Below are 20,632 nucleotides of genomic sequence, written 5' to 3' on the forward strand. Positions count from 1 at the left end.
AGCTGGCCGAGCCCCAGCCTCCTCAGATAGAGCAGGGGGAGGAATCAGAGGTAGATGAGACTTTCGAGGACAATGAAGGAGGGGGAGTAGTTGACAGCTTGCCAGTTCCCACAGACAGTTCTTCCGCTGAAGCAGACTTCGCTCCACCTACAGATGCCCCAACAGAGCCGCTGGGGGATGACTGGGCAGACGCTCCAGCTCCAGCCCCCAGGATTCCCCGCCTGGCACTTCAAATGTTCCTGCCTCCTGAGGCATCTATCAAGCCTGTACTGTCAGATGAGCCGGCAGAGGATCACCCCCCTTCGCCCCGCACGAGACTTCGCAAGAAGGTAGGACTTCGAAGGAGTCAGAGATTGTGGGCAAAGACCTTCCCTACTTAAGGAGGCGCCCCCCTGATCAAGTTTCTGAGTCAACTTTCTTCACATGCTGCAGAGTATGCCTAGGTAGCTTAGTTAGGGACTGTAGTGAGTTAGCATAGCTAAGTCTATGAAACACATTGCCTTTGATGTTACTCTAATAAAACAGGAATTAATTCCAGCCTTGCCTCCGTTTTGTGATTCTCACTCTGGGCAGGACAATAACATTTGTGGGGGGGGGAATGGGAGAGGGCTGTTGCCTTTATGGCCAGCTTGTAGGATTCCTGGAGGCAACTGGTTGGCCACAGTGAAAACAAAAACAGAATGTTGCATTAGATGGACCATTGGCCAGATCCAGCAGGGCTGTTATTCAAAGGAACATAGGAAGACACCTTCTATCTACCTTCTACCCATTGGTCCATCAAGCTCAGTATTTTCTATGCTGACTGGAAGCAGCTCTCCAGGCCAGTGATATTCTCAGCACTACTTGGAAATGCCTGGGATTGAACCTGGGACCTTTTGCAAAGCAGATGCTCTGCCACTGAGCTATGGTCTTTCCTCATTAAGCGCAGTCTCTAAGGCACTGTGGGACACCAGCACTCTGCATCTAATGAAAGTTTTGGCCATCAGACATTTTAGAGCCTTGCATCCCAGTCATCAGAGGTCAGGAAGCATGTCTTAGCTTTCTGGACTCGGGGAAGAGTACAGTATGTAATTAGTCAGACTCCAGCACGCAGCCTTCTTTCCTTCCTGCTGTTTTCAGCGCTCTGCTCAGGTTCTCAGCATCCCCAGTTTACTTTTGATCATCAGCCAAGCCCTGCTTGTTGCCATGGTATCAGCCAAGCCCCTCCCAGCCAGCAGTGGGACAACTTGCAACTTCTGAATCAGTACTGAAGCAGATAATCATCAGTACTATTAACAGCCATCTTCATCGGTTGAATTGAGACACACTAGCACTTTCCCTAGGAACATTTCATTTTACGCTTTGAACGGAAAGACTGAAAATAGATGCAAAATATTAGTTTCACAATTCTGTACTTAGGGATGTTAATCAATTGACTAACTAGCTTTTACTCAATTGACTGATTAATTTTAACCAATCGTACTCATGCGTATATAATTCTGCACATCAGTTCAAATTGCTGATGCTAACTTTGCAAACTCTACATCAGGAACAGGCAACCTGTGGCCCTTCCAATGTCACAGGATTGCAACTTCCATCATCCCTAGAGTTCCAGAGTTCTCTGGAAAGAGGGACTGACTGTTAAACCACTCTGGGAATTGTAACTCTGTGAGGGGAACTGGGGTCTTCTCTCAGTACTATTCCCAAACTACACTTCCCAAGATTCTTAGGGGGAAACCAGGAGAGTTTATGGTGGAATAATAGTGGAATAAATGTATGGTGCAAATGTGGCCATAATAGCAAAAAATGTTACTCGTCTATCCTCAGCAAAGCAAAACCCATGAAGAGCGTTCAACAGGTTTGCTGAAGCAGACCAGGGTTCATGCCACTCTGCAGCTTAAGAATGCTTATTTGAAAGGAGTCTTTCTGGAAATCGCAGGAGTTACTTATTTCCCTGGTTAAATATACTTAGAACTGAAGGGATGTTTGCTGAGTGACCTGAAGATGATTGGATGGGGTTCAGCCATGATTTAAGGCCCACCTCCTTATGTGTACTTTCACAATACCAACAATGAGCAACCATCTCAAGGCCCTGTTGCAACTGGGATGCATACAGGTCTCCTTGCTTGAATTCTTTTGTCCATTACATAAGCAAGGTAATATCATCATGGGTGGGATGTTTCCAGCTGCCCCACCACCCCATGGTTGGAGGGCTTGTAAGAAACGGCTGCAGGAGTGGGACTCTGAATCATGGGTGGGTGTCTCTAGGAGTAAAGCTGATACTGTCTGCTTTCCTTTTATTTTTGCTATATTGCCAAGAAGTGTAATAATGTTGCCTGTTAATGGATATAATGTTGTTATATTTGTAGTGTTTTGTGTTTGCTGTGATGTTTGTTGTTATGTTACTGTTTTATGACTGCTGTTTTATTATTATTGTTATGAAATTGTTTTTGTTTACTTTCTTGTAAGCCACTTTGAGCACAATTTTTTGTGGAAAGGTGGCATACAAATAAAAAGGATGATGATGATTTTCAGAGTTACGTGGAGACTGAGTGTGGGGGGCACTGTTGCGCTTAGGATCTGCTTGCGGGATTCCCATAAGCATCTGGTTGGCCACTGTAAGAATAGGATGCTGGACCAGATGAGCCTTTGGCCTGGTCCAGCTGGACTTTTCTTACGTCCTTAGAGGTTAAATGTACCTGAACTGTCACCTGGAGAGGGGTGGAGAGAGCCCTCAGCATAGAAAGAATCCAAAAACACACTTAATCACAGAATTAGAAAAAGACGAGCCTTGGTGGTGAAGGAAATTGTTATCCACACACAATCTTTAATTCATGTAATTGTACCAATAAATTCATTAAAGCTGTCAGCCCTGATTTCTGCCAGTACAAGTCAGTCCAATAGATGACAGTAATCCGGTGGCCAAGACTGCATTGCCACTGAATTATTCAGGATGGTAAAATCCCAAGGTGACTGCAAAAAGCTCTAAAAGGAGCTCTCCAGATTGTGTGACTGGGCAACATAGTGAAATATGAGATTTGTTGCAAGTGCAAAGTGATGGATGAATTTGGGGAGCAACCCCCCCCAAAAGACCAAACTTCACCTGTCCACTTGAGGTCTATAATGTTGGGGTTATGGTGGAGAATGTCAGTGTGGTGAATAAGGCAGATATACTTTATCAGATGCATCGAGTGTTACTGTCTGTTGACAAATAAATAAATAGACACATCCATGTTTATATAGAGGAAAAATGTAAATGGCATGGTTCGAAGGCATTACGAGACTTAAGTCTATGACATTTCTATGCAAAGCTCCAGTGTATTCAAGATAAGCACAATGACCAGTCACAACAGCAGCCCATGGCAATAGCATAATTTTCCTAGTTTTGCCATTCTGATTTAACACTTGCTGTGTGAAAGGAAAGCTTTTTCTAGATAGAGACATGCTTTTGTTTGCCACCCTGGGCTCCTACTGGGAGGAAGGGTGGGATAATAATAATAATAATAATAATAATAATAATAATAATGAACAAATAGAATCAACCTTACTAGGAAAGCCACAAGTAATTAAGGGTGTTTCCAGTGTTCTTCAGCTGTGGTCTCCAAGTGTTATTGGACTGCAACCCCCATCAGCCCCAGCCAGCTTAGCCAATGGCCAAGGATGATGGGAGTTGTAGTCGAAGAACAACCAGGAACCCAAGGATAAAAAACCCTGGGCCATCTACTGATTAAATTCAATGAGGCTCACAGCCTGTGTTTGTTTGTAGAGAGAGAGAGAGACACCCTCCCTCTTTTTAAAAAATTGGATAAACTCTTAAGAACTGATTCGATGTGCTTCTCTGTCCTGTTCCCCCCACTTCTTCTCTCCCACCATAGGCAGACTCTGATTACTGGGAGTGATATCTCACCATGAATGAATGGCAGAGATGGGGCTGTAAAGACAAAGAACTGGCTTTGTCTGCTGATGAATTAAGATAGCGTGTGGGTGGCTGGTGAATAGCAGAGACTTTCTTCATCCTCCTGTCACGGAGCTTTTCTTGTGTTTTCATTTTTTTTAAAAAAAAGCTTAATTCTCTGAACAATGAATAACTGGCAAATTAGGGGGCTTAGGCAAAAGTTTAATCTTACATGAATATATCTCCAGTAGGACGGGTGGGGTGAGGTGGGGGTGGGGGACGCATCAGCAAAATGTCTGTGATGAATTGTGATCTGGCTTTATACTGCCTCTTACAATTGGGAAGGGCCGTAGCTCTGTGGCAGAGCATTTGGTTTTTATGCAGAAAGTTCCAGGTTCAATCCCCGGCATCTCCAGGTAGGGCTGGGGATGTCCCCTGTCTGAAACCCTGGAGAGCTGCTGCCCATCAGTGCAGACAATTGGTTTTCAACTAGTCAGTTGGGATCTACTACTGGGTTGAGGCCTAATCTAAGATGGGCCACAACTACACCATTACCAGCATACAAATATATGGTAAAAATAAAAATAAAGAAATGGGTCCCCAATGCATGTTTGGGTTAAAGATGGGTCCTAGGTCTGAAGACACTGCAGATGAATGGTGCTTAGATAGTACTGAGCTGGATGGACCAGTTGCCTGATATATACAAATCAGCTTTCTATGTTCCAAGAAGGATTAGTGGTGCTGCTGATTATCAAGGTATAGAGAAAATCCAGTTTTATACCCAGCATGCTGTCATGTTTTGGTGTGACCAAGAGTCAGAATCCTGGATAGGAATATAGAGATGTAGAGGTGGGGACTATGTAAATTGAAGGAGATTGATTCTCACTGGCTGGAGCCACTTGAGGCAGGAAGTAGGTTTAACTCTCTTGGGAAGTGCTGGATCCCTGTGTAGCTGTCCGTGTGGTGAACCACTGAACTTCAGATGGCAGCTTCTCGGTGAAGAATTGTCAGGCCACTTCCACCCTACCAGGCTGTCCATGGGATATCCTGAAGGAAGTATAAAGGACATCCTGTTCCTGTTGGGCTTTGCTTGATCAACAAGGACTTCTTGAGCTCTGGCATGTTGCTTTATTCTCTTTGGCCCTGAATCCTGGCTTACTTCTTGACCCTGCTTCCTGGTTTAGCCCTGTGGTTCTGGCTTACTCTATGGTTTCACTGGCACTGTGACTCCTGGTGAATCCCAGGCTGCTTCCCATAGCCAAGACCTGACAAGCTCTCACCCTTGAAGGCATCCCTTATAAGTGATTGATTCCCATTCACACCTGTGGGGGGAAGCTAATGTGCTGTTATGACTCAGGACTTGGCTCCAGCTGGTTCTCTATCTACAGAACAAGGGTGGGGAACCTCAGGCCTATGGGCCAAATGTGGCCCTCCAGGTTCTCCATTTGACCATTGGAAATCTCCCCAAGCCACATGCCCCACTGGCCCTGCTTCACACCCTGAACATTTTTGCTTGGCTGGAGCATGTCCTCAAACTCTAATAATGCCTCTTGCTTGTTTAGATGGAGGATAGAAATCAGCTTCCTGTACAAAGGTAATTGTTATATTCATTGCTCCACTCACTTTTGCCTCTGGCCCCGCCCACTACTGGCATGTACCCCTGAAAGGTTGCCCAGAAGGCAGTGCAGCCTTCAAGGTGAAAAAGGCTCCCCACCCTTGCCAGAGAAGGATCTTGGGATTCTAACTTCCATGTACCATTTTGTGTCTTTAAAATGAGCCCTCATTATTATTATTATTATTATTATATTTGCTTGATATTCAAAGGTCTCCAAGAGACTTACAACAATATTAACAACAAAAGTATTTGACACTATAAAATCAAAACCATAAAATACCCCCCATGCAGTTACAGGAAGCTTTGGCAGCATGTTCATAACACACATTATCTCAGCCAATCAAATGCCTGAGAAAAAGGTAAGTCTTTACCTGGTGCCAAAAAGATGTCAATGAAGGTGCTAGGCGGACCTCACTGGGGAACGTATTCCACAGATGGGGAGCCACAACTGAAAAGGCTCTCTTGCTTGTCATCACCTTCTGAGCCTCCCTCAGAGGGGGAACATGGAGAAGGGCCTCAGAAGATCTCAGGGTCTCAGTTGGTACCAATGATGCCCACAGATGATGATGAGGAACTGTCCCAAGGGACCATGGCGCTTTACCCTCTGTTCCCAAGTATGCTTCCTTGCCAACATGCTCAAAGACAGTTAACTCCGCACCAGCTCCTGTCACCGCTGCACCAGTCCCAAAGGCAGCAAGAGACAGTGGGGCCTCTTTAATGGAGAACAGGTCTTCCCTCAGAAAGCAGGGTCATCCTGCAGGATGACTGTTTTCCAACCCCTTATAGCCTCCAGACCGGCGTTGGAGCAACCCCGCTCCCTGAACACCTGCTCCATAGCTGAAGTCCTGCTTATCAATCTAGCTGTTTCCCACTGTGCGCTGACCGAGGTGCTGACATTTGACTTCTACCATGTACTCTAATCTATCCCGTGCATCTGATTCTCTGGTTGTGATTGCAGGTATGTCACAACCCAGTTCCTCCATGCCTGGGTACCTACTCCTCTGCGGATGATAGATTTGAAAGGTGAAGCACGTTGGCTGAGGACTTGTTTCATCCCTGACATTGGGACTCTTGCAGTATATACGTCTGCTTCTTTCTACAGACACCCTTGCTGGCAAAATAATAGCTATTTTGCTTGTGTGTGGGTGTGCATGTGTGTGTAGTACTCTTGACCAAGCAACATATGTGGAATTCCACTTTGGAGGAGGAGCGGGAGGGTCCTGGACCTTTAACAGCTGTTTCAAAGAAAGTCAGTTGATGCAGCTTTCTCTGAGATAGGATAATGGGGAAACCTTCATCTACTGAATTCCTGCATACTGGGCAGTTGTTTTTGTAAAAAATATTGAAAAGTAGGGATCCTAGCTCCAGATATCCTATATACCAGGGATGGGGAAGTTGTACTACAACTCCCATTATCCTGGATAGAGAACATAGAACATGGAGAGCTGCCTTATACTGAGTCAGAACCACTGCTCCATCAAGCTCAGTATTATCTATACTAACTGGCAGCACCTCTTCTGGTTTTCAAGCAGGATTCTCTCCTGGGCCTTCCTGGAGATGCCAGAGTCTGAACCTGGGACCTTCTGCATGCAAGGCAGATGCTGTCCCACTGAGCTACAGCCCTTCCCCAAAGGACAGATACACACTCTGGTGATCACCCAGAGCCATTTCACACATTACAGTTAGGAACAAGCTGCCTTATATTTTATTTATTTATTTTATTTATTATTTGATTTATATCCCGCCCTTCCTCCCAGCACGAGCCCAGGGCGGCAAGCAGAAATGCTAAAAATACTTTAAAACATCATAAAAACAGACCTAAAAATACATTAAAACAAAACAATGTTAAAAACATTTTTTTAAAAAGCTTTAAAAACATCTTTAAAAAGGGGTTAAAAACATATTAAAAAAACACATATTAACAAGCAATTCTAACACAAACGCAGACTGGGATAGGTCTCAACTTAAAAGGTTTGTTGAAAGAGGAAACTCTTCAAAAGGTGCTGAAAAGACAGCAGAGATGGCACCTGCCTAATATTCAAGGGGACGGAATTCCACAGGGTAGGTGCCGCCGCAATAAAGTTCCATTTCCTATATTGTGCACAATGAACCTCTTGATAAGATGGTATCTGCAGGAGCCCCTCACCTGCAGAGTACAGTGATCGACTGGGAGTAAGATGGTCTTTCAGGCATCCTGGTCCCGAGCTGTATAGGGCTTTGTATACCAAAACTAGAACCTTGAACTTATACTGAGTTAGACCAGTGGTCCATCTAGTAGAGTACTGTCTGAACTGAATGGCAGTGGCTTCTTCAGGGTTTTAGGTGGGGAGGTCTCTCCCAGCCCTACCTGGAGATGCTGGGGATTGAACCTGGGCCCTTCTGCATGCAAAGCAGATGTTCTTACCACTGAGCTACAGCCTTGCTGGCTGGGGATGATAAGTGAACATTGTCCCCATCCTTTTTATATTTTTCTAGTGATCTTCCCATCTCTGCTATATACTGCTGGTGATCTAATTCACCCTAGGAAGACTCCAAAATAGCCCATTGCTGATTTAGCACGCTCACTTGCCACAGAATGCTTACTGAGTATTGGGAGTGAGTGACACAAAAAACTGGCATGGGATGGAATGGAGTATTCTAGTAGAGGACATGGCTGGCTGGCACTTGAAACAGGAGCACTTGGGAGAATGCAGTTGCACTCGTCTCTTGCTTCTTTAGAGAAAAGGTGATTGAGAGGAGGCGTGATAGAGAGAGAGAAAATTACACATGGAGTGGAGTGCATAGGGAGATGTTTTCCTCCTTCTTTTATCACACTAGAGCTCGGGGACAACCAGTGCAGCTGAATGTAGGAAGATTCAGGACAGACAAAAGGAAGTACTTCTTCACACAGCACATAACTGTGGAATTTGCTCCCACGAGAGACAGTGATGGCTGCCAATTTGGATGGCTTTAAAATCGGATTAGACAAAGCCACTGTTGGAGGCAGCGTGCTTCTGAATGCCAGTTGCTGGGAATCACAAATGGAGAGAGTGCTGTTGCGCTCTGGTCCTGCTTGTGGGCTTTCTATAGGCATCTAGTTGGCTGCTGGGAGAACAGGGGCTTGGATTAGAGGGACTTTTGGCCTGATCTAGCAGAGCTTTGGGTATGTACTTAACATGTTGTGTTCATTCGCAATTGAGCTTCTGTGCATACCATCCCTTGCTTTTTCAGTGCCACTGCTCTTCCTCTGCAGATGTAGGGAACATTAACGCTCAGGACAGTGTACAGGCAGTGGTCCCCTGTCTGCACACTGACCCTCTCCTTTCCTTATATACTTTCAGTTGGGTTAGACAGAATGGGATACATTCACAATGCCAGACTGTCTTTGGAGATGGCAAGGTTTTTTGGGGATGTGGGAAATGACCCAGGGCTAGAGACAGGTGAGCATTGAGTCAAGTGCCCGAATCATCCAAAGGTGATAGCACAAGTCAGCAAGTGTAAGGAGGAGATAAGTAAGTCCTGCATTTATGACTCAACACAGGATTGGCTTTTGCAACAGGTTCTTTCCATTTTAAAATGAATCATGTAAATCTTTTGAATGTGCAAGCAGATCACAGCAAGTCTACAAGCTGGATGTTCTGATAAGCTCCAACACGTTACTTTGCACATTTTTTACTTTGGGTTAGAACATGCACTCTTGCAGCATCACATAAAGCTTCCAAGAGAGAGGTTGTTGAAATTAAAGGCTTAAAATTCAAAAGTATGTATTTTATTAACCTTGGATATAGCTCTGATCCAAGTTTCAGCAACTACTGCCCCCCCCATTTGCAAAACAAGAGGAATGCAGAAAGCTAGCTTATAGCAGCTCTGGCTATCTGTCGGCCAAGCCCACGGTTGTCCACTGGTGGCTGTCCTGGGTTTCAGAAAGAAGACCTTCCCATCACTTGCTACTGGAACCTTTTAACTGGAGATGCGGGAGTATGAAGCTGTCACCTAGTGATGTAATGTTAAATGTTGAAGCGTGGGAGCTCATCAGGACGGCCCCCATTGAGGCCAAAAATGCAGGTAGCTGTGTTGATCCATAAACCCACACATATAACCCCAAATATATATATTCCCAAACAGCAGCAGTATCGAGCATAATACCTAGTATTTTGGGATAAGCTGATAGTCATAGAATAGATGTTGGTAGATTTAACTCAACTTGCAAAACGTATCGAGCTTTAACAAAAGATCTTCCGACAGTTGAAAAGCAACCTTAAGATTTTAATTATATGTGCCAACATTCTTTCAAAAAAGGGTTGCCATTAAAAACCCTAGTGTGAAATAGGGACCCCATGAAAGAAAAGGAAAAGGAAGGAAATATCTGGCCTCTGCTTAATTATCTTCCTCTTGTTTTGACTTCCTCTCTGCTAATCTGTCACAAACAACAGTACCACTTGAAACTCTTGTTATCACCTCATTCACTTGCTAGAACAAGGAAAGTCTGTCAGTTACATTTGGCACTCTGGCACTCACATTGGCACTGTTGGGATAGAATTGAGGCTTCTACAGGTACAGTTGCAACTTCCAAACCGTGATCTCTGTGATGGTTGACACCAGCAAAAAAAGTGAAAGGAACAATGTAAACAGGTCAAGTTGATCCTTTCTCAAAAGTGCTTCAAACATTTCAGTGAAAAGATGAGCAAATGGCCGACTCTGACTTAAAATGTTTGCAAAGACTATGGCCCCCATCTGCACTAGAAATTTAATGTAGAATCATACCCCGTTTTAACAGTCATGGCTTCCCCCAAGGAATTTTGGGAAGGTTGTTTGCTGAGGGTGCTGAGAGTCATTAGGAGGCCCATACTTCCCATCAGAGAGCTACAATTCCCAGAGGAATTGTACAATTCCCAGAGGGGAATAGGGGTCTCCTGACAACTCTCAGCAACTTTTACAGACTACAGTTCCCAGGATTCTTTGAGGGAAGCCATAGCTGTTAAAGTGGTATAATAGTGCTTTCAATGTATTGTGCAGAGGGGTCCTATATTTATTTATTTATTTATTATATTAAATTTCTATACCGCCCCATAGCCGAAGCTCTCTGGGCGGTGCACAACAGTCAAACATAAAAATACAATAGGTCACATATAAACAAATTTTAAAACTTTTTTTAAAAATGGGAATATGTTTTCTTACCATCTGGAATAAGAGGGTGGGCACACTACCAACATTTTTAAAAGGCATCCCTGACATTTCCTGTAAAAGGCAAAATTGGCAGAAAATAAGGTTGGTGTTTTACCAGGGACATATGCCAGTAAATAAGTCAGGTGGAATATAGGGAATTGATTTATGTCATTCACTGCCACGAGATGTGGTGATATGGCTGCTAGCTTGGATGGATTTAAATAAGGTACCTGTAGCCTCCCAATTCCCATCAGCCCCAACCAGCATGGCCAATAGCTAGGGATGATGGGAGATGTAGTCTTACAGTATGGGGAGGGTCACAGGTTCCCCATCCTGGACTGAAAGGGATTGGAGACATTCATAGACAGGGATAAATCTATCAAGATTAGTTTTGGAAGAATATAGATCTATTTAACTGTCACCGGATATCCTGGGAATGCTAGCTGGTATATTGATGACAATTGCTGTTCTTCCCTCTGGGGAGAATCCAGCAATAAATCCACGCAGAATGACCATTCTAATTAATTATGTAGAATAAAACTAGGCAGTTTCAAGGCTCTGGTAAACATTTCTAAATGAAAGCAGTTAAAAAGAAAAAGAAAGACTGCAGGTATTTGAGCACTGACTGGGCCCATGTGAGAGTCTCTTTTGCATTTCTGTGACAGGTCTATTTAGAGCTCCCTTTTGCATCCGGCCCTCCCAGGCAACGACACTCATTAAACTTGAGCTGTCAATCAAAAAGAGTTATAATAGAGTGTAAACGGCTCCTTCCAATACACAGTTCCCTTTTAATAGTAACAGAATGATAAATAGCAACAATGATGCTTGCCTTTATAATTGCAGAGTAGGGAGGGGAAGTGGCTGACCTGGGACTCTGAGCAGATTTCAGCATGTGTTCACTGATGCCCCTTGTGCAAGTGAGAGCTGAAGGTTTCCTAGGGCCAAGAAGGGTCACTTGATGCAGGTGTGTATACTTGATCCATGGCAGGGATGGGGAACTTATGGTATGGTCCTCCAGAGGTTGTTGGACTATAGTTCCCATCGTCCCTGATCAATTGGCCATGCAAGATTGGTCTGATGGGATTTGAGAGTCCAACAATATCTGGAGGGACACAGGTTTTCCATCCCTGATCTAGTCTCCGAGATTTCTCCCACTAATGAATAAGGGAGATAAAGTTTGAGGCAACAACTGAGGCACTCCCCTTGCGCCTGCAGCTTGCTCAAGCTGGTGAAATAGCTTTTCATAGGATTTAGTCAATGCCAAATGTTCCAGTTGGTTCACTTACATTTGATGTGGGAGCGGAAGGCTTTTTGTTAGTTTGTTTCTTTGTCAGGGGCCACATATCCCTGGGGTTGAATGTTTGGGGCCACAAGATAGCAGCAGGCAATTCAATTCAGTTCACATATAAAGACAAACTTACAAAATTCGCATTTTCAGAAACAGTATGAGAAATGAAATACATCTATCAGAATTTTGTGATGCAGGTTCTCCAGCTAAGTAGTGTATACAAAAATGTATGTACTAGGGTAAAGTATGCATATAAATGCATATAAGTAAAAATAACATATAAAATGCATTCTGTTATGAAGAATTGCTTTGCAAAAATATGTATATTAGACAAAATTGCATATCAAAATGTGTATGTTAGGAGAAATTTACATTAACATGCAAGTGATTTTTTTAAAAAAAGAATTGTGAACGGATATAGAAATATGGAGAACTTGAACTTAAGATTGGAAAAAAATGAGAAATGAGAGAAACAAAAATGGACATATTTGCTTGGTTTTAATGTGAATTGTTTTGGGTCATTTTTGTGAGAAAAGCAATGAATAAATATAATTAATAATAATAATAATCCCTAGCAGGGCTTGAGCCAAAAGTGGTTGTCATACCCCTTCTCTCTGGTGCTCTCTTTCTGACTCCTTCTTCCTCCCCACCTAGTGGGGTGACGGCAGGGTGACAGATCGCGCTTGCCAGAGGTCTGAATGGATTGCAAACAAAGGGCTGTTGAAATACGGTTGAGGGCTGCAGATTGCCCACCTCTGATTTAATGAAAGCCGAGATCAGTCAGAGAGGCATTATAGTGTTCACCGCCCAGAGAGCTATTGCTAGTCGGGCGCTATAAAAGTCTAATTAATAATAATAATAATAATAGTGGAGTGGAGTGTATTGGCTAGATCAGGAGAAGGAAACCTAATTAGGCCTGCAAGATGGTTTTGGCCAGGCCAGACCCACCTGCCCTACACTAGGATGTCAGGTGTTGAAGAGTTAAGGACGGGGCTTGGCCAACAAGGGTTGGCAGACACCATTGTTTTCAAACAATGCAGGCAAAAATGGGTCACCTGATATAATTGTGACATCAGGTAATGGACAGGTGGATGTACCACTCACCTATCAAAGTTGGCCTTTGCTGGATGGCGGCAAGAAAATGTCCAGATTAAGGCCACATACACACCATACATTTATTCTATTATTATACCGCTTTAAACAGTCATGGCTTCCTCCAAAGAATCCTGGAAGTGTAGTTTGTGAAGGGTGCTGAGAGTTGTTAGGAGACCCCTATTCTCCTCACAGAGATACCATTCCCCAAATAGTTTAACAGTCAATCCCTCTTCCTACAGAACTCTGGGAATTTTCAGGTTGGCTGCTCTAATCTTTTGTGTTCATCTATTCATATTGGCCTGTGTTTATCCTTGGATCTTCAGCTGCAATTGCTGGCGTTTGTTGACTAACGGCTTTGGGTTGCAATTTATGAAGCAGGTTTTCCTCGGGCTATCCCAGCCTCCCCAGCCATTATTGTGTTTACAAGTTTTCATTCTCTCCCCCTGCCACCTCTGAAAATTGTATCGCTTCTCTTTCTCCTCTGGTTGCAGAGCAGCTTAAGATAGACTCTTCACTGCTCCCAGAGGTCAACTCTGAGGTTGTCATTTGTTTAAAGATGTTATTGGCGCAGGGCTAGAGGGGATGGAGCCAAGAAACATGGTTAGGAGTGTGGATTGCGCTTGTAAATTTTAATTAATTACATTGCTGCTGTATAAGCCATTTCTTACAGCAACATTACACTTTTTTTAAAGCAGGGCAAGTAATATCAGTTTTCATGAACATTTGATTTGTGAAGGAGCTTCTAAGTACTCCATTCCACTGGGATTTTTGCTTATTGGGATGCAGCAATGGATCCCAGTTTTGAATTTTATTAAATATGCTCTGACATGCACTGGAAGAGGGAACTGGCAATGCCCATCCTTTTTGGGGGGAGCTTCACCCTTTTCTGAATATTGCATTTGCTATGGAGGTGTTCTGTACTGCTTTATAGTAGGGATAGAGGAGACGTTTGGTTCAGATAGGGATGGAAAGATCTGTCAATTTCTGCTCCTCCAGTTTCTCCTTTTTCCCATCTTAAATTCAGTTATCCATATTTCTGCAGCAATCTGATTTAAAAAAAAAATCCTCATGAAATTTCCCCAGCATTTTAGTGTGAATTTCTTTTAATAAACACATTTTTGTGGATAGTTTTGACTAATGTACACATTCTTGCAAGCCATTTCTCCTAATATAATTTTTGCATGTTACTTTTCCTCATATATTACAGTAATGTTTATGTACACTTTGCCCTAATGCATGCATTTTTGTAAACATCTTTTTGGTTGGCGAACTGCATAGCAAAATTTGAGCAAGTGCTGTGTTTTGGTTCTCATATTGCTTCAAAAAGTGCAAATTTGACAGATTTGCCTTGACATGTGAACTGAACCAAAATTCTTGCCCATCTCCAGTTCAGATTATATTTTAATGTGGCGCTCCTTAACTTGCACTTTCCAAAATACACCAACCATAATGCAGCCATCCTTCAAAATGGACACTTCTGTGAATTTTGTGATGCTGTTCTCTAACAAGTAATGAAGAGGAAGGCGCTGGAGCATGGGGATGTTGACCTTCTGCTGCCACTGTCCTTTTTGAAAGTTAAAAAGTTTGGTTAATGTTAGGTGAATGGCAAAGGCAGTAGAACATGGATTTTGTGGGTAGGAGCTTTTTCTCATTTTGTCTCTTTTTGGAGGGGTTTTGAATTTTTAAACTGAAAGTAAAGAAGAGACGAGTTAGCCTATTCACAGTCTTGACAGGGCATAGTGCTCTCCAGAGTGGTTTGTGCAGAGCTGGGAGGACAGACTCTGGGTGTTGTGAAGTTTGTGGGGTGGAATAAATGATTGATCATGTTCTATGGGATTATTTGTGGTATGTAGGCTTAGTGAATTGGGGTTCACAGATGTCTGTGGGGGCTGCCTTTGGGACAAGAATCTTTGGGGCTCAGTGTGGGAAATTTTAAGGTTTGTGAAATATACCAGATTTTATGAAAGGCTGTGAGTGAAGCATGATAAGACTGTTGCCAGTAAGTGGCGGTAAGAGGGCGTTTCCTTGGTCTTCTTGCCAGAGCTTGGAAAAGTTACTTTTTTGAACTACAACTCCCATCAGCCCCAGCCAGCATGGCCACTGGATTGGGCTGATGGGAGTTGTAGTTCAAAAAAGTAACTTTTCCAAGCTCTTCTTCTTGCACCATTAAATCCAAGAGGAAGAATAACATGCAGTATATGAGGGGAAATTGCTCACAAAATGCGTATATCAGGAAAAATGTGCACTAAAATGCTGACAAATTTTCGTGAGGGCTTTTTTTAAAAATTGCAAACTGATGCAGAATTGTGGAGGATTGAACTTCAGATTGGAAAAAAAGAGAAATTTAGAGAAACTGAAATTGACAGATTTTCCCTTCTCTATTTTTACTGTTAAGAAAAACGAGCCCTTGCTTCATAATTGTGTGCAAAACCCTTGTCTGTTTTCTTAAGGAGAGGTTTAAACTAAATGTGTGTGTATATATATGTGTGTGTGGGGTAGTTTTGATGGGGCATATATATGACAAAAACAGGCTCTTTCAAAGGTCTAAGACCAAAATAAACCCAACTAGCTGACCTTTTCCTGTTTTTCATTAAACACTGCAGAATGTGCATTGACCTGGTTGATGGTCATGGTATTGAGTAGTGGTACTGTTATCAGCCAGGACAGTGGCCCACACCTCCCAGAAGCACAAATCAGGCCTGCTGAGCTTAGGTCAGATATACTTTAATCTAGACTTGAATCCTCCCCTCTGCCTTCTTACCCTGAATTGGCTTGCCACAAGCCTGGAGCACAGTATGAAAATGTTCTCAGTTAATTTGGCTGCTGGCCATATGGGTGAGTCCTAGGGTGACCCTTACACAGTGCCAACAAAGGGAGGCCAAAGAAGGATACAGATTTTTTTTCTTTTTTTTAAAAAAGGCCATACACCAATTTATATGGCTAGGTGCAAAATTTAGAAATAATTGGTGGCATCCAACACTGAATTAACGGAGCAATCCTACATCGAGAAAGCTGCCGTAACTTCATCTGTTTGAAGTTACACTGGCTGGAAGTATGTCAGATCTTAACTCCATTCAGGAGCCCCAACTTAGCCATCAGAGCCCAGTGGAAAGAAAATAAAAGTGGGGTGGGGGGAAGAGCTATTGTGTGTTTTTACTTAAACTATCCTTTGTCTCACCTTAACTTACGCTGGGACTGGAGGTCACATGACCAAGCTGAACGCATGTAGAATACGGTGTAATTCCTCCTCCCCTCAGTCCCACCACACCCTGGAATACCCCCTCTTTGGGACTCACACTGGCTTAACATATGCTGGTCTTTGCTGAGCCACGGCTGAGCTGGGATGAGGGACTTAACGCCAGTGTGACCTGGCTGAGCCAGAGATCTGCCATATCCTAACTCCCCTCAGCCCAGCATAAATATCTGTAGGACTGTGCCCCAGTAAAGTCAAACAACAACAACAATAGTGCAAATTATTCTTAATGCATCTTTTCCCCATGCACACACAAACACACACACACGCCTAGTAGGGATGGACAAATCTATCAATTTTGATTTCTCTCAGTTTCGCATTTCCCACTTTCATGTTCAATTCTCCACAATTCCACATTGGTTTGCGAATGTTTTAAAAAAATTGTCATGAAATTTATCAGCATTTTAGTGTGAATTTCCCCTAATATCCACATTTGTGTATGCAAATTTGCCAGTGTGCTGTAGCGGTTACAGTGTTAGAGTAGGACCTGGGAGACCACAGCTCAAATCCTCACTCAGCCATGAAGCTTGCTACGTGACCTTGGGCCAGTCTCAGTCTCTCAGCCTAACCTACTTCACACGGCTGTTGTGAGGATAAAATGGAGAGAGAGGAGCACCATGTGCATCAGCTTGAACTCCTTGGAGGAAAGGTGGGATATAAATGTAATAAATAAAGAAATAAACGTGTTTTTGCAAAGCAATGCCTGTTAATACAAAACATATTTTTAATTCTGTTAATACAGATTCTAATTAGCATTTGCATTTTTGTACTCATTCCTTGGCTGGAGAACTGCATTGCAAAATTTGGAGGAGTGCAAATTTTGAAGGATGGCTATGTTTTGGTTCACATTTTGCTTTGGAAACTGTGCATTAGATAAGTTCAGCTTTAAATGGGAACTGAATCAAATTTCTCCCCCATCTGTACCACAGCATCTGTAGTCTGACACAGCAACTTCACTGTGCCTAACAGGAGGGCTGGCCCTGGGAATGAAGCACCTATGCCTGGCCCTACAGCATTTATTCATCCTCCCCTTCTCACTTACACCATTTTCATACCGAGCATTGTGCAATTTGCTCTGATATTTTAAAGCAGAGCAAATCAGTTGATTTGGTTTTAAAGCAGCCTGTGCTTTTAAACTCTCTCTCTCTCTCTCTCTCTCTCTCTCTCTCTCTCTCTCTCTCTGTGTGTGTGTGTGTGTGTGTGTGTGAAAGAGAGAGAGAACCCTTCTGATATCCATATGCCATGGAAAACAAGACTGAAGAATGCCTGAAGTGGTGATGTTAAGAGCCATTAGATCAAGTCTAGCCTTTGCTCCTGAGGCCAGTATAGAATGTCTTCCTGTGCTGCATTTTAAGTCTTTCTCCAGTCTAGTGTTAAATATTTTGTGAGCTTTTCTTATCTTCTGAAAAGGATTTTAATGATGGGGCAATCACCTTGCTAGAAATTGCTCCTAATAGTCAGTTTACATTTGTTTTCCTTCAGGCTCTCCCACTGTACTTCCTTTTCATTCCCCCATCCCTACCCCTTCAACTCATTGTACTTTTGTAAATCCTCACAGTATTTCTGCTGTCATGTCCTTCAGGTAGTCAGAAATTAAATATGTACAATGTACTTTCATTGTACCTTGGGAAAGGGCTGTAGCACAGTGGTAGAGTGCATGCTTTGCATGTAGAAAGCCACAGGTTCAATCCCCGGCATCTCCAGGCACTGCCAGGCAGGACTCACATCTGAAACGCTGAAGGGCCTTTGCTGGGGTCTACAATACTCAATGGTTTGACTTGGTATAAGACAGCTTCCTATGTTCCTAACTGGAAGAATATGACTGCCATTTTGCAACAGTGTCACTAATTTAAGGTTGATCTTAGGCCAAAATCAAAGGGCTGTCTCCTTCTCACAGGAACTCGTCCACTTCATTAATTTTGGGCACTGGCTTATGATGTTCCACAGGGATCAATCTTGTTCACTGTGTTCTTTGACATCTCCATGGAACTGCTTGGAAAGATTGTCCAGGGATTTGGGGTGTATTGTTATCAATATGTGGATGATACACAACTTGACTTCTTTTCATCTAATACCAAAGAAACTGTTGAAGTTCTGAGCCAGTGCCTGAAGGTGATAATGGACTGCTTGAAGCCTAATCCAGAGATGCTCATGGTCAGGAAGGAGGAATAGAACCATAGGGTTGGAAGAGGCCTATAAGGCCATTGAGTCCAACCCCCTGCTCAATGCAGGAATCGAACTTAAAGCATACCCAACAGGTTGCTGTCCAGCTGTCTCTTGAATGCATTCAGTGTTCGAGAGCCCACCACCTCCCTAGGTTATTGGTTCCACTGTTGAACTGCTCTAACAGTTAGGAAGTTTTTCCTGATGTTCAGCCAAAATCTGGCTTCCTGTAACTTGACCCCATTATGTCCTGCACTCTGGGATGATTGGAAGAGATCCTGGCCCTCCTCTGTGTTACAATCTTTCAAGTACTTGAAGAGTGGTATCATATCTCCCCTCAATCTTCTCTTCTCAAGGCTAAACATGCCCAGTTCTTTCAGTCTCTCCTCACAGGGCTTTGTTTCCAGTCCCTGGATCATCCTTGTTGCCCTCCTCTAAACCTGTTCTATTTTATCTGCATTCTTCTTAAAGTGCAGTGTCCAGAACAGGGATTCAGCTGTTTTGGCATGGGTAGTTCTCCTCCTGAAGAGTCAGATGTGCAGTCTGGGGTTATGCCAAGATTAGGCTTTACATCTGGTTTGCCAGGCTGTGGCCAGAGGCAGGAATGTAAGAAAGCATTGTCTTCCATTCCACCCTATGTTCATCTCATGCTGCACTGTTTCTCTTTTGCTGCAGTTTGTCTTCTGACAAAAGCTACATTATTCATCTTACTATCATCTGTAGCAAATGTACATATAATTTACATTGTGTTGTCATTATGTTGTTCCACCTCATTCATTTCGATGCAAAGGAAGTGCAATGCAAGTGTGTGTGTGTGGGGAGAAACATAATCAATTGTTTCTCATTTGTGGACTGAAAGCAGCAACAACAGTGAGTACTGATCATATTTTCTGGACTGATTTCCATTCTGGACATTGGACAAATAAGTGAACTTGGGCAGTTTCCACTTCTGTTTCTATTTTCATTGGAATTCTCCAACATCCCTGGCCAGGAATGCCTTTGGTTAGTTGATGCTGGTGCAACAGCCTCACTTCTTCCTGATGAAGTCAGATTTGGCCATGGTAGCCTTAGTTCAGAGATAGCACCTGCCCTCCAGATGTTGGCAGACTTCAATTCCCATCAATCTCAGCCAGCATGGCCAGTGGCCAGGGATGGCAGAAGTTGTACTCCAATGACATCTGGAGTGTACCATGTTGGCTGTCCTTGACTTACTTATATCCAGGTTGGATTACTGCAACACAGTCTACTTGGGGCTACCTTTGAGGAGTCTCAGGAAGCTTCAGTTGATACAGAATGCAGCTCCAAAGATGTTGGTATGTGCATTCTCATGGGATGATGTTACACCAGTCCTGTAACAGTTGCACTGGTTATGAGTTTGCCTCCAGGCATAATTCAAGGTGCTGGTGATTGCTTTTAAAGTCCTCCAGGATACCTTAAGGATCACCTCCTCCCGTAACATTTTGCTCACTCCCTAAGATCAGATAGAGAGGTCTTTCTCTGTGTCACATCCAGGGTGAAAGCACAGCTGCATGGGACAAGAGAGGGGGCAGAGGAAGCTGCCTTATACTGAGTCAGACCATTGGTCCATCCATCTCCATACTGTCTAGACTGCATTGCCATGGCTGTCCAGGGTTTCAGACAAGGGACATTCCCAGTCCTAACTGGAGATGCTGCGGATTGAACCTGGGACCTTCTCCATGTAAATGCAGGTGCTTTGCCACTGAGGTACAGCCCTTCCCATAAGGTCTGTAGGACCTTCTCAGTTGCCACGCTTGGTCCTCCAGCACATCATCCCAATCGCAAGCACATATAGAGACAGCGCCTGTGGGCAAAAATCAACCGATCAATGATTTTTGTCTTCTACTGTCCCCCATCTCATGCCTCAGCCATCTGGCTTCAGCAAGTGGATCTTGGAAAGTCTGCCAGCCAGCAAAGCTGACTGAAAAGATCATGAACTGCTGGGCAGAATGATGCCAGGGCTTTTCCATGCAGCCATCTGTTGGGGCAGGCACTGCAGCTTTTGTAATGTGCTGTGGCAGCCTGTGGAGCGGGGGGGTGAGGATGGAGAAAACAAAATGATTCCTCCTTTCATCAGAAGTTGAGTCGCCCATGTCACTTTGGGCGATGGGACCGCCAGCTTCAATTTGCCACTGGCCACCACCACAGCTCTGGGCCACCATCCTTATTGCCACCCATTTC

The sequence above is a fragment of the Rhineura floridana genome, chromosome 15, assembly GCF_030035675.1.
Source record: "Rhineura floridana isolate rRhiFlo1 chromosome 15, rRhiFlo1.hap2, whole genome shotgun sequence".
Lineage (NCBI taxonomy): Eukaryota > Metazoa > Chordata > Lepidosauria > Squamata > Rhineuridae > Rhineura > Rhineura floridana.